Genomic DNA, 22847 nt, shown 5'->3' with positions numbered 1-22847 from the left:
AAGAATATATTTTTCCATCGACTCGAGCCTAGAAAACCTGTTCCAAAAGAGATGACACAACTCAATGGATGGAAATTTCTATTTTCAGTCTCCTCAGAATTTTATCAGCTTGAAAGAAAGGTAACTTCCAGATAAGTACATACAATCTCCCGTTTCTGAGGCATTAAGTTTTATCACAATGGGATTCTCACAATCACATACCTCAACAGCAGGAAACGTTTAAATATCACCTTCATCTTCTTCATACTAGCACAGCCTTGCCTTAACCATTCCACAACCAATCTGTAAGATTCAAGGAACTATTTTGTCATTTAACGTTGCAGTACAGGAGACATGACCTCCTCCCCTTAGAATTGCCAATTTTCATTATAAATGTGCTTTGATGCTAAATTACCCTATAGCCTTTTCTTCTGTTTTAGAATAAATGTGATGCAAATAAACTGTTTCTCTGACTTAGTGCAGAAGAAAGTTCCAACTTCACAGATTGAGTTGACTGGAGAGGACTTTTCCTTGGAGACTTCTACATGCACAGGAAGGAGGCCAGCATCCTCCAGAGACTCACAGTGATGCTTTAAAGAGCAGAAATTGGTTCCAAGTTTGTTTTCTGTAACATTGAGGGGATAAATACAAGTTACTGCCCTCAAAAAGCATTTCATGATTTATACAAAATTTCCTTCATTTGAATATACTGGATACATCTGAACCACCGTTTGCCTAATGTGGGAGATGAAAACTCAAACTTGTATCAGTCTTTGCTTATTTCAGCTATTCTTCCATACAATTATCCAAAAAGAAATGGTGAGCTTCGTTCTTCCTTAAGTCATTATTACTACTGGCTCCAGAAGCACGTCAGATGTTCATGTTTGAAGGTTGGATAAACAACCCAAAATCCAGTTGCAAAACAAAAACTACCAGTGGGAGAGTGAAATAAAAACATATAAAATCTCCTTTCAAAAATACAGGATTTCACATGGACTCTCACTATTTTGCAAAAACAGGAGGAGGGAGGAGTTCTACAACTCCAAGCTGAAAACACATAATGAACACCGATATATTTTCTGAGATCTCCAGAAGCTGTTCAAGGCTGAGGATGACGACCAGTACAGTGACTCCTGCCACCTCCAGAGTCCCATAACTTCCAATGCATGTATTACATTTTTTTTCTCCAGAGTGAAGTCCACACATGACAGGGTTTTAAAGTCAAGGGGTAGACTTGACTCTCCATGTGCTCTTCTGCTACCCCAGTCCCTTCCACTCCTTAAATAATGGAGAGTTATGCCCAGCTTTTGGCACAGACTGTCTATTTTTCCATGAAGAAAACACCCTCTTCGACTTGGTTGCCTTTAAAAGGCTCAATAACAGTGCCTGTCTTTCAGATGAACCTTTCCCTCCAATACTGGTGGTCAGATAGGCCTACACAGATGAATTCAAATATAAACACCACAGAGTTAGAAACCAATCAGCTTAGAAAGGCCTTTCCTGCTCGTGTGCTCTTCTTTCCCTCTTGCTCTGAGGTTGAAGCTACAGGAAGGACAGACATGGTGACGGGACCTGGCAGGCAGGTCCACAAACCAGCAACAAAAGATGTGAAGCGCTCAAGAGACTGATGGACTACACAAGAATGCCTGTCCACACTCCACAGATGTGGAAAAAAAAATCAACACTCAGTCTCCTGGGTCTTGTGTATCCCTCTCTTACATCTCCCTGTGGAGTGTAAAGTGCCACTACTGCAACCACAACTCCCAGGGAGATCTGTTTCAGGGGGACAGAAACCCAAAGGGTCTAGTTTTAAGGACCTCTGACTGTTCTCATCCCTCAACCTAAAATTCAGGGCCCTCAGGAACCCAAAGCCTCAGAGCTAAGGCCGGTTTAGCAGCTTCCCAGTAGCTACACCACAGCTGGGTGTGGGGAGGGGGAACCGAAGAGAAGAACCACATCCCAGCCCAGAGCATTCAGAAGTAAAATGATGGCACGAACGCCGGAAGATGAGGACTATTAGCAAGTCATCATAAGCTCCTCTAATTATTAGGTTTTTTAAAAAAAAAATCTTCTGAAGGCAATATGAAAGACGTCCCAGTCACTTTTACTGATGGCAGCAAATATATTGGTGCATCTAAGGAAAGATTTTTCTCTCTTCATTCCTCCTGTGTTTACTGTAAGGAACAGCATCTTTCTGTAGCTCCTCTTCTCCAAATCCTCCATTTGCCAATGAGATTCCTTCAGCCACATGGCAAATTCTGTATGTAGTCACGAAAAAGAATTTTGACAGCAGCTCTTACCTCTTCTTTTGATGGCTATTTCCTATCTGACAGCTATCCTTGTTCCTCTAACAGACACGAACAACAGAAATAGAATTTTGTTACCAGGAATGATCAGTTTATGCCTCAGTCAAAAATATAAGAAAGCTTCTGCACAAACCACCCTCACCAGGTCAGTGTCAGAGACACTCTCAAGAGTACACAGCCTAAGCCTCGGAAGGTAGCAGCACAGAATGCCACAACATTAACCAGATATCTATCCCTGTTAGTGTCTTAATACCATGCAATAACGTGCCCTGTATCTTCACAATATCATGCATTATTTCACAATATCAGTCAACTTTTTATTTCAAGTATTGCTGAAACAGAGTCTGCACAGACTAAGTTGGCTCCTGGCTGGTCCTTACGGGTTACTGGGAACTGAGGTTAACTCAGCAAGAATATGCAGTAAATTTGTTCCATTTGTTATGCAGAAACATTGTAAAAGGAAAATGAAAACCAGATTATTTTTTTTAAAACGCTAACAGTAAACATGTTACCGAAGACATAAACGGAGAGAAGGTATCCCCCAAGAGATGAGCCAAAATGAAGTGTAACATCGCTCAGACACAGCCCACCCACGCGCAGTAACAACTGCTCAACATTCCCAGCAAGAAAGTTGTTCCTTTTCTTGTAAAAATAACCCTAGAAAACGCCCCAAATCTGCTAAATTAAACCCAGACAGCATCAAACTGGACCGCTGTGCTGAAGTGCCGTTCAAGTCCTTCCCTTCAGGCTGGAGCGAGGGAGCCCTGCCTGCCCTGGGCCACTCAGTTAACATGAAACAATATTTTAAAATAAAGTTTTAAAAGACATCTACAAAATAATGCCTGCTAATAGTATTCAAGGCTGGGAGGAGAAATAATTTGGATTTGGATCTTTGGACCACAAGGCCATGACATAGTTTTAGCCCTCTCTAGGATCCAACATTATAAAGGTTCCTCATTCATTTAGATGACATTTGAAAGACTTGATCCTGGCTGAAAGCTCACGGACAGACAGACACGCAAAACAGTCTCAAACAACATCCATCATCTAACCCTATACTCAATGCTCCCTCTTGTGATGCTATTTATCTGCATAATTTATTTCCCTTTTTTACTTTCTGCTTTACCGTCTGGCAGGACACTGACACTACATTAGCTGGTTTCATTTGTGTTGAGAATTGTTTTTTGACTTAACATTTCAGATACAGTGGTGCACCATCAGTAGATAAGCTGGTCTGGCATTAAGAACATGACCTGCATCTCAAGTTAAAAAAAAAAAAATAAAAAAAAAATGGGGGGAAGCAAAAACATTTCCAAAATAAGGAAAGCTAGCTCTCCACTTGGAATTTTCTTATATTGCTCAGGATATCAGGTCAGAAATATTAAAGGCTATTTCAAAATAAAATGCAGTCGCAGAGTCCCAGAGGCCCAATAACAATATCCTTTCCCCATTGTCCTGACTTTGTTTGCTTGGAAACAAAGCACACAAATGATTCTAGCGTTCCAGAAACTTTATAAACAGGCAATGCCTTGTTTGCCCATTCTTCCTACAGACAGACATGACAGCATAGACATATTCAATACCTGCTTGCATGCCTTGGGAAAAAAAAAAAAAAAAGAACAGCTGCCAGACAATCCAGAAGCAATGTGGGCTACAGGGATTTGGGACGGAGCAACCTCCTATTTTGAGGCTCAGCCACACTAGGGAATTGCTGCCATAAACATCATCCTTGCTCAATTATTTAACTTTGGTATAATTAAAACGGATCAAAAATAGACCCCAAACCAAAGAAACACAACAACTTTTTTGTCTCAAAAATCCCAAAATTAATTTTACTGCAACAATTACCAATTGCCCCCACTTAGTGCCTTGGTACTAAGCTTGAATTTGATTATGTATTTACCACGACCTAGGTATGAAGTTATTTTAAGAATACACTGTTTCACAAATCATGTTATCAAACAGCACATGTTGCAATTAAACAAGAAGAGTTTCAGTATTTAAAGACTCTGATCAAAGAGCAGGCAGGTGATGCAATTGTTTATATGTTTCCAGGGAGACCTAAAAAGCTAGAAAACAATAAAGACCTAAAAAGCTAGAAAACACCTGTTGGTTTTAAGAGGTTCCCATGGGAGTTCTTAAACACGGAATCAGAAATTACACAAATGCCTCTGCGGTTTCTGAGTTTTGTTTCTTTTTGGCCCTGAAAACTAACAGAATCTGTTTAATACTTTTGAAAATTTATGAGCTACTGTTCAGCTGCTGCAAACCCCTAAGCAGCAGATTCTGACATGCCACCAATTCCCTGCAAATGCAGTACTACTTCTGATGTTTACACGCTGTATCATTTCTGACTGTTGATTTTAGATGCTGAAACTACCAAAAAAAGTTCCCTTTGCCTTCTACCTGAGATCACAACAGTATTTTGAAACCACATTTATATTCCATAGATACAATTCATCAATACAGCGTTAAAAAAAAATAGACCAATACTATAAGGAATCTTTCTAGAAAGCAGTATGCCCTTATGACCTAATAAGATATGAAAAAAATAAATAAAAAGCCTCATTTTTGAGAAAGATAAGCATATATAAAACACAGCCATTAGCCCCATATACTAAAGAGCTGATACCACCTGCCTTTGGCTCAGGGAAGTGGAGGCTTCCCTACGCTCCCACCTTGCCGTTGACAGGATGCAACAAATTGGTGCTGAACACGGTCATTTTTCCCCTCGAGCTTTGTTGCTTCTGTCCCAGAGGAAAATTCTAGTTTCTATGCAGAGAGAAAGATTGCTGTCAGCCCCTTGGATCAGACACTGTGAATAGCTTCAGTGTTTGGCACTGTGTGACGAGCGAGCTCCAGAGCCTGTCGTGTTGCCCAACACAATGGGTGTTTGTGGTTCCTCAAGGCAGGGTTGAGCAGCAGCCTACTAGACATCAACAGATGTGCTTGTATCACCTCCGGTGAAAAATACTCAAAAGAAATACAAGATTTTCTTAAATTTCAGGGTTTTTTCTTTCGTCCTTGTGTTTTGAAGCAACTTTCGATAAGCACCAAAGCCACAGAGTGTCTCAAAATGAAAGTCAGTCAGGAAATGTGCTTACCTAAGGGAAAGCTGCAGCACAGCCAGATTCAATTCATTCAAAAATGAGGGCAGATCTTGCTATAAAAAAAAAAAAAAAATCATTTTTACGACAAAAATCTTTAATACATGTAAAGATACAGTTGCAAAGTGTTCTTTGGCTTCAGGTTGTTACTCAAAGCAGAAACAGGAAAGCCCATCACCCTTACTAGCTGCAACTTCTGCCCTGTACGCGGTTATATCAAGGAGGTGACGACCACCAGAGCCAGGAACTCGCAAGCCCACTTCCACCTTCCAAACCCTGCCCCTTCAGGGGGTTTCTCATACCCTCACCCACCTGCCACTCGACCCAGGCATCACCACAGCCCTCTCTTGAATTCACAGTTATCTGTTCTCTTTGTCTTGCCTTTCCCCAAACAGCTTGACATAAGCCACCTCCATCCCTGGAAACTAAACATCAACAGCCTGAAGTTTCACTTCATATCTTAAAAAAAAAAAAAAAAAAAAAAAAAAAAAGAAAATCACACCTTGTTTATTCCCATTCAAACTATCCATGAATTTTGTCTACCAGTCAGGTTATCATTGTTATTCATATATAAAAAATAAACTGAACTATTTTAAATGTATCTGTCTTGCTCTGTTGGCTTTGATACGTTTCTTTTAGCTGCAAGAATCAATCTCTCTATGTGAATAGACACAAATAGATATATAAAATGTACATTGCTCAACTCTGGAACTCGACCAGTTAATCTCTCCGTGCTCCCTCCCCTCATCAGAGGGAGGGACAAGGTAAGACAAGTGTCTTGAGGCCAGAAGTGCCCTCAGTACAGGGCAGAAGCCCACAGGTTGTCTGAACTATCCCTGCAGAAGATTCTCTCTAGCAACTAAAGGCAGAGCTTAAGTAAACCAGCCTGCCAGTTTAGGGGTACAGTGCTGGGGAGTGCACATACCTAAGTTTATAGACTGGGAAATACAAGTTTTCAAATTTACAGTAATATTAAGATAGCAATGTATCCAGGTTCCTAGAGGCTTTAATTATGTGACATTCACCAAAAAATTGCCTTTGAAAACACATAAATACATTAATCTTGGAAAAAACACAGCACTAATACACTTTTGAAGTTCAAATGTCCTGTTTAACAGCAGCATGCCTCAGTCTGAAAATTTATAGTAGTCTGAAAATTTACCCAACCACCAAGTTTCCATTCTGATCATGGCAAAAGCAGCAGTGTTAAAATACAACCAGTGTCAAAACACATTTCTCATATACCTAAATTCAGCATTCTGTGTGTGCAAACGCCAGCTGACCATCGAGAGACAGTTCAAGGGCCTGAGCCTGCTCTGCCAGAAGGATCGGGCACAGCCTCCTTCCATCCCAGCAGCAGCTGGACCTGCTCCCAAACACAGAAATATAAGACAAGCTCAAACCCACACGTTGTGTGAGAAAGGACTATTTCTCTGAGGGGCTGCAGAGCATATTTCATTCGCCTTGTTATGAGAAAAACCTGACTACTGGGAGGAAGACAAAATATTCCAGCTTCAGTTTTAACCCCGATGCTCCACGTGTGAGGAACTGTGATACAGCACCTATTCTCCACTGAACTTCAACTTGTCCATCTGTTTAGTAAGGGAGCATAGGAACCTAAGCATTAAAGTACCATCAAAGGGGCACATCATCCTTTCCCAGACAGGCCATTCAGGGGCTTGGGTTTTTCTTAAAAAAAATGTTTTTAAAAGCAAAATACAAATCTAAGCATTTTCCATAAATCTACTTTTATAAAAGGAATGTCTTCAAAGGGATCACAGACTGGTTTGGGTTGGATGGGACCTTCAAGACCATCCAGTCCCACCCCCTGCCACGGGCAGGGCCACCTTCCACCAGCCCAGGGTGCCCAAAGCCCCGTCCAACCTGGCCTTGAACCCTTCCAGGGAGGGGGCAGCCACAGCTTCTCTGGGCAGCCTGTGCCAGGGCCTCACCCCCCTCACAGGGGAGAATTTCTGCCTCAGATCTCATCTAAATCTCCCCTCTGTCAGTTTAAACCCGTGACCCCTTGTCCTATCCCCACACCCCTGATCCAGAGTCCCTCCCCCCTTTCCCGCAGCCCCTTTCAGCCCTGGGGGGCCGCTCTAAGGTCTCCCCGGAGCCTTCTCTTCTCCAGCTGATCCCCCCAACTCTCTCAGCCTGTCCTCACAGGGGGGGCTCCAGCCCCCCCAGCATCTCCGTGGCCTCCTCTGGCCCCGCTCGAGCAGGTCCGTGTCCTTCTGCTGTTGGTGCCCCAGAGCTGGACCCAGCCCTGCAGGGGGGTCTCACAGAGCGGAGCAGAGGGGGAGAATCCCCCCCTCGCCCTGCTGCCCACCCTGCTCTGGGTGCAGCCCAGCACACGGGGCCTTTCTGGGCTGCCAGCGCACGTTGCTGGCTCACAGTCAGTTTTCCATCCACTGATACCCCCAAGTCCTTCTCCTCGGGGCTGCTCTCCAGCCACTCCTCGCCCAGCCTGGATTTGTGCTGGGGATTGCCCCGACCCACGGGCAGGACCTTGCCCTTGGCCTTGCTGAACTCCATGGGGTTTGCACGTCCCACCTCTCCAGCCTGTCCAGGTCCCTCTGGATGGCACATCCCTTCCCTCCAGCGTGTCACCGCCCCACACAGCTCGGGGTCGTTGGTGAACTTGCTGAGGGTGCCTCGATCCCACTGCCCATGTCGCTGACAAAGATGTTAAACAGCGCTGGTCCCAACACCCACCCCTGAGGACACCACTCACCACTGCTCAACACTTGGACATGGAGCCACTGGCCCCAACTCTGAGTGTGACCATCCAGCAACTTCCTTCTCCACCGAGTGGTCTGTCCACCAAATCCATGTCTCTCCAATTTAGAGACAAGGGTGTCCCGTGGGACTGTGTCAAATGCTTTGTCCAGGTAGGTTACATGATCCTACCACAGATTTGACCAACAGACACCTATTAACACATCCTGCCAGTCTGCTGTCCCATTGACCTTAAATCATCAGCCTCTATTTCTTGGCCATAACAACACACACCTACAGAAAACAGTAAATAAGGATAAGCAATTTTCTGTATTACAGTCCAGACACTTGAAAACCACTTGAACTACGCCGGCCCCTTACTTTCTGTTTGCTACAGAGATGACGTTTCCGTTATCAGTCATGCAACGGTTATTACGGGGTTTAGCACTGCGTGCATAAACTCAGGGAGGAAGATGAGAACACTGCTACTCACTTCCAGGCAGCGTGCACATGTGGAAGTAACTGTCACGCATCCGAGTCACTGACAGCTTCAGAAAATTATTTTGTAAGCAGAAAAAATCCAACCTGGTGGATTCCATCAGTGATGGGGATATTAATTACTTGGATGCAACAAGGGTTGAGAGCAGCAGGACGAAGCACTGTCAGAGCCTCTCACCAACACTGTGAAAAACGTTACTGCATGTTGAGCAATAAGTTAAATGAATAAGCAGAAATCCACCAACCTTTCAACATGTCTTTGCGTAGTAACATCATCATTTAAGATGTTAAAAGCTGCCCAAAGCACTGCTGGATAGATATGGGGCTGTGTAATAGCACAGGACAACAGCTGTAAGAGAATAGGAGAGCCTGGAGGTTTTGAAGGAGACTACAGAATCTTGAAGGGACCTTAAAAATCGTCTAGTATCTGTATTATAGGTGTAAAGAACTATTTTAGTAGAAGTCATTAAATTTAAGTTTGAAATATATACAAAATTCAGGTACGAAGGCAATAATTGAAGTCCGCAACACCCCTCTGAAAACTGCTACACCACTGCAAATGCATTTCTAGCTGAAAAACTGACAAAGCATTGCTTTCCCCGCTGCGGCCCCTGGACAGCTGGGCACATTTCTGCAGCCAGCCGTCCGGCAGGACAGTCCCTTCCTGTCCCACGCTCCGGAGCTGGTTCCGACCGCAGCTCCCAGCGGCGGCAGCGTCCCGTGGGGCTCGCAGCCCCAGCGCCTTCTGCAACCAGGAGCCCTGGGGACAAAAGCTCCGCCACAGTCTGTCCCCAAAGCACACGCTGGATCGTTTTTTAAGGGGCTGAACAGTTTCTCTCCGGAGGGGAAGATCTCAGCAGACCACAGCCAGGCTGGATAGGAGCAGTGGATTCTTATTTATCTATCCTCCAGAACCTCCAAAGCAATCTTTGTCTCTAAAAATGCAGAGTCGCTTGAGGGTCTTACCTTGCCACAAGGGCCAAAGTAAATAAATGCACTGTCTCAAAGACCAGTAGATTTTTCTTTTGCTAATCTATTGCTGGAATACTTTTCATCTCATTTTGCAAGCAGGATACTTTCTCCTTTAAAAAAGATAAAAAAAATCACAGCCCTCCCCCCAAGGGAATTTTCTAATCTTTCTTCTCCCTTCAGCATTTCATAACCAGCCACCTTTAAGTTCAATTACAATAAAAGTACACGGAGCAAAACTCTCCTTTAAGAACATCTTCAGCACCAAAGCATCCTGCACAGTATTAATTACTTAAAGCATTAGCCCTGTACAGATTACAGGGGCAGGTTGAAGATAAACCAGCAGCGATTCCCAGGCTCTCTGCTCTCTTCCTCCTGACAGTCCCGGTGTTTCAGTTCTCTATCATATAATCCCCAACGAGGAACAAGAGGTATCTCCATTCCCCATCAGGGCTGACAGCTATGAACATATCCACTGCAATCAAATAGCAGTTTGAAAGCATAATGCCCCAAAGAAGTCCGTATATTATCAGGGAACAGTACAGTGCAAGCTGTTTCCAACTTTGACACCAATGTCACTCCTGTTTTCTCTCTTAAAATCCAGAAGATGCCACGGATGCTCAGCCAGTGCATGATCTTTTCCTTGCCACTTTTTTAAAAGCAAAACCAACATCAGGAATATAGACATTAAGCTGTCAAAACTGATGTGAAAGAGCCTGGCAGATGAGGGAAGCACAGAGTACCAGAAAAAAAAAAAAAAAAAAAAATCTAAAAGGTATTGTGCACAATTAACCTGCTAAAATTTGTCATATTTAAATACAACATCACAGGAGGAAAAAGCAGTATGCTGGTGGGACAGTGGCACACAGGCAGAACTTAGCCTGAAGAGGTTAACTGCCTACAGAGCTACACTAGACAAAATATGTAATCTCTTTTGGAAGGCATTAAGCTTTCATTTGAAAGAACAAACTGCTAACCAATGCTAACCAAGGGCCTTTAGAAATGTAAAACACTGTTTACAGAGCAAATTTTGAGGGTTCAGTGATTTTTCAAGGAAATTGTTCAAGTTTTTTTCCTCTGAAGATCCCGGTAAATGAGGCCAAATTTCAAGGGCTAATAGCTCAATACAGTACAACAATTCTGCAGCTCTTTCAGCACAAATGACAACTCAGTTAAATCACATGGACACATAACTTGTAAATAACTTCTGCAGTTTGCTGGTCAAAGACATTAAAAAAAAAAAGAAAAGAAAAAGTGAAGAATCTGACTGCCAAGAGCCCTCCTGCACATCACTGTATTCCAGGTTAAGCCACACTGTGCTCCCTTGAAACAGAGAGGGACTTACACTGGAGTAGGAGCAAGTCTCCTTGAAAGAAGAAAAAAAAAAAAAAAAAAAAAAAAAAAAATCACACATTATAACAGTACCAATTATCTCAACGTCACATCTTTCTAAGTTTGCTTCTAGTAGTTCAAACTAAGCAATGTAAATAGGTCATTATTTAAATATAGTTCCCTGTTTCCACCTTTTCCTTTCCTCCCAGCCTTCCTAGAAATATCTAAGTCACTAAAACTTCCTCTCCCCCCAGCCCTGCCGGGAACCGGAGAGGTGCTGGAGGTGGGAGGTTAGCCTGTGAAAACCAGATTAGAATTAAGTGTTGTATCTGTAGCTTTGAAATGTGCCCTCAGCTGAGTTTTTAATTTGGCTTTTCAAGACTGATCAGCCCATGCGTAATTTAAAAGCAATTTGAAGCAGCAAGCTAGGTAGTTTGACTTAAAATTAATGAGTTTTTGACAACTGCAAACAAAATGATAATGTGAACCCATTTAAAGTCATCTCTATGTTTAACTGGAAAAGCATATATCATTTTAACTTGTTTATACAAAGGCTTTTCTTCTGCATTATGAAAGCTTTTTTACGGCTATCTTGCTCTCAGTAGCAATTTGCAAACTTGGCCCAATTGTACAAGATTAGTAGAAACAGGCAGCAGATAAATTAATATTGTTGAGTAATTAAATATTTTAAGTGACACTTAAAATAAAAAAAAAAAATAAAACACACAACCCCCAGAAAGTACCCGAGACATCTAATGCCATAGAACACGGGATACAAACATTCTCCGTTGCTTTTTTAAATCAACAGCCTACTACTCAAAAAAGCACAGCATTAGAGCTCGAGCCATACACAGCCTATTACAGCGGAAAATAAGGCTGCGAATGCACAGAAAAATAATCAAAGGACAAACAGCAAAGACAGTAAGATTAAAGGGTAAAAGAAAAATTTCTAAAAAAGAAATAGCAAGCAAGATGAAAGTAGGGTTAATAGATATATTTGTATTGGACAAGATTGTTTTTGTTTGCTTGTTTATTGGCACTGTTTGGAATTCAGCTGAAAAACAGCTACAGGTGAAGAAATCATCATGTTCACCGAGAAAATCTGTTAGGAAAAAAAGAATTTAAAGTACACATTGAAAGGTTCACACTCTCCTAACCAGTCTTACAGCATCTGAAGTCTAAAAATTGCAACTGAAGCACACTGGAAGTGAGAGTAGACCTGGCATTACTCAGACAAGTGAGACAAGAAAGTGAATAAGTTATGGTGAATTCTCTGCAGATTTTACACACAGATATGCTTACAAATTGCCACATTTTACCAAAAATAAATTAAAAGACGGAAGGGTTGATTGAAAAGTGAATTGCCCCTCTAAGAAACAAATTAAAATGCATCCCATGTAGTAGTGAAAACTGTTCTGAAATGGAAGAATCACAGCTCTTGGTAAGGAAATATTTATAGAGCCTTTATCAAATGTACTGAAAACAAGAGGGTCTTTAACCACAAATTCTCATCGCTGGCTTAAAGTCGTGATTACGTGGGCTTTCTCTCATCGCCGAAGAGTTATCTTTTGTTCCTGATAAAAAAATTCATTAAAAGAACCAAGAGAGGTAACAAATGATAAGAGCAAACGCCAAGATAAGAGATGATGTAGCACGAAGCTCAGGGACCGTGGTCCTGCCCGCAGGCAGGACACGAGCCGACCACGGGGCACCACGTCCCTTCGGCTGCCAGGCCACAGGCCAGGGAAGTACTAGCTCTGTGCAATCAAATTATAGTGGCCTTGTTACAACCCACATTACACCACGTCCACGGGAAAGTGATGTTTAAAAGCATCGTGCTCCCACAATTCACCTCAGTCTGATTATGCTGGCCGATAATCAAAATTATTCTGCTAGTCTTCAGTCAGCCCCCTGCCAGGCACTGTCATGAACGATGGCAGCGCTCCATTTTAGTTAAGTTTTCTTTAAAAGCTGAGTTCAGATGAAAGAGATATTGATTTTACTGAAGAGGAAGAAAACTCAAGAACCACAACAATTAAAGAAACACTCAACCATCAGGAAACCTGAAACCGCCTGGTCTCAAAAAAGAGTAAGATCTTGTCATGAATGTGGAGTTGCATATTTCATTCTGAATTATGCTCTGGTGCCTCCACAGCAACAAAACCTCGAGGCAGGAAGAGACCTCTTAGTTCGGCTAACTCCCTTGCTGTGGTAGAAAAATTTATCCTCCAGCTTATCTAATCTTTTTTTTGTCCTGATCTTTTTTCTGTGACAGGAGTAATACAATTTTCACTGGCTTCCCTTGTAAGTCTTCTGCTAGTTATTTGCTTTTTCTTAAAAATTCATAGTACTGTTGACCCAAAGCCTTTTTGAGACAGCATTTTTCCTGGTGATTCTTGACGTTGCTGCATCGTTGTCTGTGTGTGTCACCTTCAGTGAACAGCAGCACGACTGGCACAGCTTTGCCCAGCTGCTGGGGCATCCCCACTCTCCTGCATGAAACAGCTGCTGCTTCTCGGTGCCAATAATCAAAAAAACCCCATCACTTCCATCACTCATATGTTTTTTAGTTCAGATCTCATCTTTACCTGATTTACACTCTTGTTATTTGGTTTTTACCTGCTCAGATCTCTCATTCTTACCGAAAATTATTACTTTACATTAGAAAAAGAAAATCTCTGATAACCCAGGTTTTCAGGACTGAGCACTTTTTCCTTTTTTACAGCAGGGATAAAAGGGATTGAAAAGCCCACGACTGAGTTGTGCCACATTTTCCAGTGACAATAAGCTGTCACTGCAAGCAACAAACTCCCCCAACAAATTTCTTTCCAGTTTGATTTCTTCCTTTAGCCAGGAGCCACCTTTGAGCACAGACACATCACCTCTGCACGGGCAAGCACTAGATCTCTGCAAGTGTTTTACTTTGCCACTTCATCAGTGAGTCACTAGCCAGGAGTCAAAGGTAAAAGGGCATTTTTAGGGCATCGCTGGTGGACAGGGGATGTAGTTGGTGAGGAGCGGAGGCAGCTCCCCGCCATGCCCGACGGCCACAGCACTGGGGAGGGTGAGGGCTCCCATGCCTGTGCTGCGGGTGCCAGGGCAAACCATCAGCGAGGCCACTCGTCCCCTCGTGTGCTGCCAGGGCCAGAAGGATAGAAAAAAAAAATAAAAATCAGCTTTTAATGCTACACTTGCGCAGGGAGCTGTTTCACTGGAGGTAATGGGTTGGCTGGCTTACAGAAAGAAAAACCTGAGCACGCCGCAACCAAAATACAGTCCAACAGCATCACTGTCTCCCATCAGCAAGAAAATCTCCCATCTACTCTTCCATTGCCTAGAGGCATTCTCTGCAGACCCCACTGAGGATTTTGGCAGGCAAAAGGATACTGTGATGGAATACCTGCAGTAAATGGACTGAATTAAAAAGCACAACACTGTGCACATGCCTGAAAAATATGTTCCATGTTGTGAATAACTCAAAAATAAATCCTGTACGAACACTTCAATAAATTGCTGCCGCTGATCTTCTCCTAATCTCTGCTTTATCAGTATCTCATTTCAGCTCTGGCTTACACAAGTTTTCCGGTCTGTTGTACATATATATTTAAAAGATATCTACATTTTAGCAAAAAGTTTGGAACAAACACAGGCACTTCTTTTTTAATATTAACCCGTATAGAATTTGGGATTATACAATACATTATCAGACAGGACAAAGACTACACCTGGATGAAACCTTGTGCAGAAGGGCATAAGCAATGAGAAAAAGAAGATTACAGTTCAAAAGGATGCAGAAACCCTGCGCAGAGCAGCCTGGTGGCTACAGCCACTTTTCATTCAGCTGGAATTCTGCTGCATCACATCGCAAATCAGTTAGAGCAATATCTGAATCATTCCCCAAGACAGCTCTCAACCCATAAAACAAGCATCACATGCCGGGTACCCATACACGGCGCTCCACAAAGAATACGTAATTCAGAACTCTTTAATAATGCATCCAGTCAATTTACAAGACGTTCGATTACGGGGCACCAAATTATATTTTAAGTTACAGAGGGACTCTGCTTTCATTAATATTGTATCAAGAAATCAATCATGAAATGTCTGTCAAGAAACAAAGACCTGCTTACTGCAGGCATCCCACCGGCACCCTCAGGTTTGGCTCCTCCGCTGCCGCTTCCCGGCCCACGCCGGAAAACCGCAGCATCCCGGCGCCCGCTGGACGCGGAGCGAGGAGCCAACTTTCAGTTTGCATCCATGACTCCCTGGGAACACCGTGTTGGGCTGTTCCTCCTTCACTCTTTAGGCATTAATTTATAAAAAAAAATTCCAAGTATTTCTTTAGGCTCCAGGATGGGGTAAACTGCGTGGTTATTTCTAAACAAGACAATTATGGTAACGAGCCTTCCATTTTAAACAAGCAGCAATTTCTCACGCCGCTCTCCATCTACTTTGAATGCCTCACTCCTGCTAACCCTGAGAAAACTCCTAAGAGCCCCTTACACCCTTCACTAAACTCAAACATATAACTGTACACTCAGCAATCTCTTTGCCTTGCCCCCTATCACTACATATTGTTTTACACAGAAATTAAAACCGCCAGCATCAGCCTTCTGAAAGCAGGGGTTTGTCTGCAGGCGCCTCGGTGCGTGGGTTTGTCCTGCTGCTGCTTTCCCCGTTCCTGGGCAGGAACGAGAGCCCAGCCTGCCTCAACTCTGGTGCTCACAGAGATAAGCCCCCACCGCTCAGCCGGCCCCTTCTTATCAACCCCCAGCACCTTCTACCAAAACCAGCTTGTTTTCTTGCCAACTGCTTTCGTTGAGGAATTTTCAGGGTACTTCCAGATACAGAGTCATTCACCTTAATGTTTCTATGCAAAGGCAAGTTGGTTTTTCTTCATTAAAGCATCTTCATTCATTGCTGATGGCCTTCAAGTGCTCTGATACAACCTTCAGACACAGTATCTCCACCTGGTGTTGAGCCCTGTCATAAATCTGTGCTGAAGAGAATTTTGGAAATAGACTGAAATATAATACCATATTTACAAAATGACAACATCATTCAAAAGAAGTACAAACGTAATCCTCAGGTTTATAATACAGCAGTTTGTCCTGCAGAACCTCCGACTCCTTCAGTGAGGAAGGGGGACTCTGCTCACATCACTAAGGCAAACAGTCACTGCTCCTTTTTATCATTCTGTTTTTCATCCCACACAGCATTCAGCACTCCCCTCAGCTCTATTTTGTTCTACGCCACACTACGACTGACCCGCTCCAAAAATCTTAGTGAACAAATTTACGTGACATCAAACATGAAGAAGTATATAAGCACTTTACTGATAACATAGCTGACTTCTCTGAAAAGTCCAAGGACGCCTGTGACAAGGCGGGATTGCATCACTGACTTCCTACAGCTCTTTTTCACTTTGCAATTTGTCAAGCCCCGTCCACCATTTTTCTTCATATAACCTCTTAAATGAAAGAGAAAGGTCACCATGTACACCAGTTGAAGTACTTCCATCACATGTTCTAAAACAAGTTCAGTTAATAACACAGCTCTGCAGCTTTGATCCATAAACCAACAGCTCCAAAAAAGCAACTCATGGCAAAACAGAAGAATCAAAAAGCGCACGACGAGCGCAGCGCAAGGCAGGTGTCTCGCAATCACCAAACTTATTTCACAAGTCAACTTTTGCTATAATGAAGCACACACCATCCTGCAAGAAAGAGGCCAAGAAAATACAAACTTCAAAATCCCCAAAAGCCACCGCTGTCCCCTTCCAGCTGGGAACGTGCCAGAGCCCACTCGACCTGTGCAAGGCAAGGACCACAGCTCTGCCTGTCCTCCACTTCACCTTCACGAGAACCCGCGAGGAAGAGGAAGGTCTTACACAGACCTCAATCCTGCAGAGTCCCTGAACCATCATCTTCCAGCTCCCCACAATTTCAGCCCACGTGGTGCATTTCTGACATCACCCAGGCCGTATAATCCAGGAGCTGGCAATGGAGCGTGGGGGAAGAAAAATAAAACCAAGAAAAACACGGATTCAAGGCAGCTGTTCTGGCAGAGGTCAGCCCTTAACTCATACAGATGAAAAACGTCAGTCGAGCTGGGTAACGCGGACATAAACATGTGAAGTAGAAAAGAGGAGAGAAAGCAAGATACAAGAGCAAACTAGGACCCAAACGTGCTAAAATGATCCACTTTGCACCTGCATTTCACAGGCTGAGGATAAATTACTGTAGTTCAAACAGCATCAGTACACTGATTTAAGGAATATAAAGATGTTTGGTTTTATTAAAGGTGTCAGGAAGCTTTTAAACTAGGATTCAGTTTTTATATTGGAAGAATATATTAAACGTATTTCAGGAATACAGAGTATGTTAGTCAAAGCACAGCGACCAAGGATGGCTAGTGTAACACAGCTCCTGTGTAATTCTTTTATTTGTGATCAAGGACAGAGCAAATTAAGGAATCAAACACTACACCCACACCATTTTGTTTCTCGCATTATTTTCTTTCCCTCCTCCCCCTACATTTCTAAAACAACTGATTCTGTCACTTGTGAAAACAAACGTTTCTAGCTTAACTCCCTTGGCTCTCCCTCACGCAGAGCCCCCGTACGTGATGTCTGCATCCACACCATCACAGCCCCGCTCATCCTGGGCTCCTCAGCCAGACGGTCTCTGCTTGTCCCACCTCCATCCTCACCCTCTTCCTCTCCTGGGACACAAGGGCCACCACCCCCAGCACAAAGCAAGGGCAGGTTGTCCAACGCCCCCCCCCCAACACACACCATCAACAGTAGTTAGTAATTAACGTTACCCTGTTAGGGACTCCTCGAGGCCCAACTTCCACCTCCAGCAAGAACAACACAGGGCTGGTGCCACTGGACCACCTGCATCTTCCTACATTAAGACAGAAGCGGTTTCATTTCTTACCCAGCAAAGATAACTGGGCACTCAATGCGCTCTCCTCATCCAGGAGGCTTGTTATATCCACATAAAAATCTCTTTTCATTGACACCAACTTTCCAGCTGAATGTCATTAATTTTCATCAGAAGTTGTGGTTTGGTTTTTGTTTTTACAAGCTAAGATTGCCATGCACATAATAAGTATTTTTCAATTCTCAGCCTCTTTATTTCCACTTTCCAAGTTTTCCCATAGACCTTATAACATTTTAGGGGAAAAAAAAAAAAAAAAAAAAACAAACCAAAAAAAAGCTCGGTAAGGCATGTAATTTCTTTTTAACTCAGCAGCCTCTACCCCATACCAATCAGACACTGGCAGTGTTTTAGCAGCTACGCAGCTGAACACACAGCAAATCACCTCACTCTATGGAAATAAGCCACAAGGAGAGCAACCTCACAGAAAGATTTTAAAAAATTAAGAGACACCCCTTCCCAATTAAAACACACTGTCCAATCGCACAGCAGATATGCATTAACCCTTTTGACAACCCACAATTAAAGTGAAAAAAAAAATAAATCCAATGATGTTTACATTATCTTTGTGAGGTTTGTTATTATTTTAAACTAAACCATATGGGGGGGGCGAGGAATACAGTATCTTTAGTTTTGCAAGTAATAATTCAATTTTTCCCGTGAAAGCCTCATTTGATTTCTCCCTCAGAGCCTGCATAAGGAAAATACAAAGTTTTTCACCAGCTGCAGGATTTACACCTACCTCCACACAAGCAGGTGCTTTCCTTGTCAGCAGCCCCCGGGCTCAGCGAGCCCCTGGCTCTGCCCCAGGGAAGGGGTCACCGGGGAGCACAGGGGGTGACCCCCTTCCTCCGGGCACCGTTTGGTGCCAAATCTCAGGGTTTGCCCAGGCACCGTGTTGGCAGCAGCGGGAACCAGCCGGCCAAGGTAGCAGCAAACCCATAAACAGCACCAAGGGAAACGTAAAGGTTTTAAACAAGGCGAATTTTACTCAAGGGAGAGTGAAAGAGTTTGGACGCAGCCAGGACCCCCCCTCAGTCCTGTACCCCTAAAGGCTGCACGGACCCACAGCCCCGCTCACCCCGGCAGGCGCTGGATGAAAAGGGGCCGGAGGCGCTGGCGGGAGACAGAACACCGTTAAAGCGGAACGTGGCCGGCGAGCCCCGTGCTGGGGCCGGGGGAGAGCGGGCCGGCATGCCTGCCGGGCGGGCGGCCTGGAGCCCAGCTCGGGGCTGCCCGGCAGCGGGGCACGCAGCGCAGCGCCCCAAAACCCGGCCTCAAGGCCAGGGCGCCCGCTGGCCTCCCGGCTCGGCGGGAAGGCGCCCAACGCTCCTGCCGGCACTCCCGAGGACGGGCATCCCGCGGAGGAGGGGACCCGCGTGTCCCCCAGCGCCTGGGGCCGGCCCCGGGAAAGCGCCCGCAAACCCCCGTCCCCTCCCGGCGCGCACCCGGGGACGGGGCTTCCCCCCGCCGCGCCGCGGCCGAGCGCCGGTCCCCGCCGCCAGCACCTGCTGACGGGCAGCGGCGGCCCCGCCGCCCCCAGCCCGCTGCCCGGGCGGGTCCTTCCTCCCCCCACCCCGCTTCCCCGCCCTCCGCCTCCCGCCCTCCGGCTCCCCTCACCTCGCCTCGCCGGCTCCCTCGGCCGCCGCTCCGCCGGCCCCTCGGCGCCCCCGCCCGCGGGACGCCCAGCCGGTCTCCGGCCCGAGGCGGCGGGCAGAGGCGGCGGCAGCCAGGCAGGAAATTTCCCTTCGCCGCCGCCGCCGCCGCCGCCGCCTCCTCCTCCTCCTCCTCCTCCTCCCCTCAGCGCCGGGCGCGGAGCCGCCTGGCGGACACCGTCCGCATCAGCGGGAGCGGGACCGGCGAGGAGGAGAAGACCCATCCTGCGCACCCCTCCGCGCCGGCCGGCGCTTAAACACCGCTGTCACCTCCCGCCCCCCGGCCCCCTCCCGTCTCCGCGGAGGGGAAGCGAAGGGCCAAGTTTCCCTGAGGGCTTTGGCCGCCATGTCCCAGGCCAGGCCCGGACGCGCCTCGTCCCTCCCCGCGCTTCGCCGAGGCTGAGCGGGAGCACGAGGGACGGGCCTTGGGTGGTGACAACTTCTCCTTGGGCCGCCCGCGTGAGGTGACCGGTGTGAGGGAGCTTGGAGGGAGCTGCGAGGCCTCTGTGGCGACCAAACGGCCTCCCGGGAGCCTGCCCCTTGCCGCTCGTCCCGCCATTGACGTGCCCGTCGGAGCCGGGGCGGAAGGGCCGAGCCTGGGGCCTTTCACACCCACCTCCCCGCCAAGAAACCTCTGCAGCAGCTTGGGCTGCACGGGGCCGATGAATCAAGACGGTGAAACCCAGAATAGAAACGTCAGGCTGAAAAGTAGGACAGGGAGGAGGGAATTACCGAAGGAAAGGCGAGAATCGGGGAGTCTGGAGGCACAACTTGCTTCCTTTTGTCTCCAGTCCCCAGGATACCGCCTCTCGCAAAACAGGACAAGTCTCCCTGCGGAAGAAATCTCTTCTCCAGGAGCAGTTCAAGGAGACGATACTTTAAAAAAAAACCATATCCACGTGCGCCGTATTTATTTTAAGTGTACCAAAAGATGTCAGACACTTAGGGACTGTATGAAAAGCCCATCAAAACAAAATATTAGAACGTCTCTGAATATTTGTGTCTCCTGCAGAAAACCTAATCAGACCCTAATTACGTCCCTTTGGCATCGTGTTGACTAGGAAACAGCAATTTAGTAGAAGGGTAAAATTTTTCAGCAGACATGGCAGTGTAAATGGGCACAGTACCAGGAAGGCGTTTGATTTTAATGAACGTGTTTGTAGATCAAATGTCTGCAAGTCAGCAGTTTTCTCACTAGTAACCATTTGCAAGAAATTGTGTATTCGTTTAAGTGACTGCTTATATCCAAGCAATAAAATAAATGGAATTATTATACATGTTGGACAAAATTACTACATTTTTTATTAGTGCAGAAATTAAAAGTACTATTATACCGTGTAAAAAATTAATTAGTCATGAGAAAGAAATGTGAAGCCAAGTTATACAATCAAGAACCAAAGAAAATGCACATTGTCGTTAGTTGGGGGAAAGAGATTTTCTGTAGATAAGGGGAATATCTAAATAAATTCAACAATCATGAAATAAAGTTGTAAGAGAAACTTCATCCCATCTTTCTTGCTCCAGCACCCTATACTCAAGTCCTAAATATAAGTATTGATAGAGCATGACAGAAATTTAGCCCTGCTCATCCATATCAGTGTTCTTAGCTCTGCTTTCTTGCAGTCACATCCAAGAAACTTCTAAGCTCGGGTTTATGCCACTGATGGGTTTCAGGATACACTAATGAGCTGGAGCCAACAGGAGCGAGTAAGCCTGAAGCTGATTTTATCTTCAGTTGTTGGCTAGAGAAAAACAACCTAGTAGGATGTTCTCTGATGCAGTTCTTTATCCAGAAAACTAGATTAGTACTCCACAAAGTCTAGGAGCTGGGGATCTGAAGAATGAAACATCTTTAAACCCATTTTCAGTGCTCTCCAGATGAGGTCTGAAGAGAATTTATGCTGGCAAGTAAGGGGAGAGGATGAAAAATGAAGCTGCTATGGGATTTGAAGCAATTTAGCTACACTGACAGAGTTCACTCCATCAGAAAATAAATTTTAAGAAGACTGGAAGACTGAAATGCTGTAGGAAAAATAAGATCATAACAGGTAGATATCCTCTGTTTAGCCCAACAGAGCTCCAACGGCGGCTTTTCTTTGTTCACCTCACAGTCCACTGGTCATCTGTCTTTTCCTTTCTTTCCATCACAAATCAAAGACATTCTCTGAAATGTCAGCTCGTTGGCAACCGTTTCACCCTTGCTTCCAATTTGCCGGAGGAGCTGAAGGACCTCCGACAGCTTCTGGCAGGACCCGGCACCTGCAGCCCTTGTTTTGCCCTGGTGGATGTAACATTAGTCCAGTGGAAGTGGTGGAAACTTTCCCATGAGCAATTACAGTCACTTTGCTACTCTCTGTTACAAAAAGTAGCTTCTCTGCTTCAAGCTCATTAAATATATGATAGGAAATAGGCAATATTTGAACACCGAAAATTTATTTCTGATATTTCAGCATGATAGTGAACCTGATAGCACCGAGCAAGAAAAAATTGTGTTTGCTGCTTTCTTCACAATGCCTGTAAACCCAAAAGACAAAAATGCATGGTCACAGCCTTGAGAGAAAGGATTTCAAGGAAAAGCATCTATAGTCTAATTAAAGCATACGATACTGAGTATAATCCTACCACTTTCCTTCACTTAGACAAAAGCTCTCCAAATATTTACCAGGTTTCCATATTTACTGAGAAAAGGCCACTCTGCCCTTGGTAGCGGCACAGTCGATCTCCCTCCTTGCCGATATACTGGGACACAAATCGTAAATGTACTGAAGAAGTTAGAAAATCAGAGGCAGCACAGCAAATAAGATACAGACATGTGGTTTCTGTAACTGCAAATATATCTCAGCCTAAAAATACAGGAAAAACTCTTTAAAGTACAGATAATTGGGCAAAAGTATGAGAATATGTAATGTCCTAGCGGTAGCTAATTTAATTACTTCAGAGAGGTATTTGTCTAAGATTTCTACATTTGGAATCTAAAATTATGAGTATCTGGGAATATATTTAAGTATTCAAGACTTCATATCTTTATAATTGTTACAGAAATTGCAAGAAATGAAAGCCTTCTCTGCCAGCTCTTCTCTCCATCTCCACCTCCAGGGTTTGTTCTAAACAGTACAAAGCTTCAAAGCCACATTTTATTAAACTGAAATTATTGCAAATGCCGTATTTTCTGCTTCTTACAGGGCCAGAAGGCAGTTTTCCCCACTCTTCAATAAAGTGTACTTGACCACTCAATTTGCACTATTCAATCATGAATGACAGCAACTTGTTAATGCCTGAACACAGTATTTTAAAGTTTTCCATGTCATCTTTTGTGGAAAAAAAGAAACCCTTGGA

At 44.6% G+C, this 22847-nt stretch overlaps 1 protein-coding gene across 4 annotated transcripts in view; it reads right to left on the bottom strand.

Annotated features, from left to right (window-relative positions):
- The window catches only part of PTPRE (protein tyrosine phosphatase receptor type E), a 110553-nt gene extending 90956 nt beyond the window's left edge, over positions 1 to 19597 (bottom strand). The window contains exons 1-2 of one of the 4 annotated variants that reach the window (XM_074907954.1): positions 19477 to 19521; positions 5390 to 5448 (exon numbers count right to left, since the gene is read on the bottom strand). The gene's annotated coding sequence lies outside the window, so the exon portion shown is untranslated. Of the gene's footprint in view, positions 1 to 5389; positions 5449 to 17737; positions 17848 to 19476 lie in introns of those variants that run through there. The other 3 variants (XM_074907957.1, XM_074907953.1, XM_074907955.1) reach the window with 3 other exon arrangements.
- Between the last annotated feature and the right edge of the window lie 3250 nt (positions 19598 to 22847).

The sequence above is a fragment of the Athene noctua genome, chromosome 5, assembly GCF_965140245.1.
Source record: "Athene noctua chromosome 5, bAthNoc1.hap1.1, whole genome shotgun sequence".
NCBI classification, from domain to species: Eukaryota; Metazoa; Chordata; class Aves; order Strigiformes; family Strigidae; genus Athene; species Athene noctua.
Note: the sequence above shows the minus strand (reverse complement) of the source record. Positions and strands in the feature narration are given on the sequence as shown.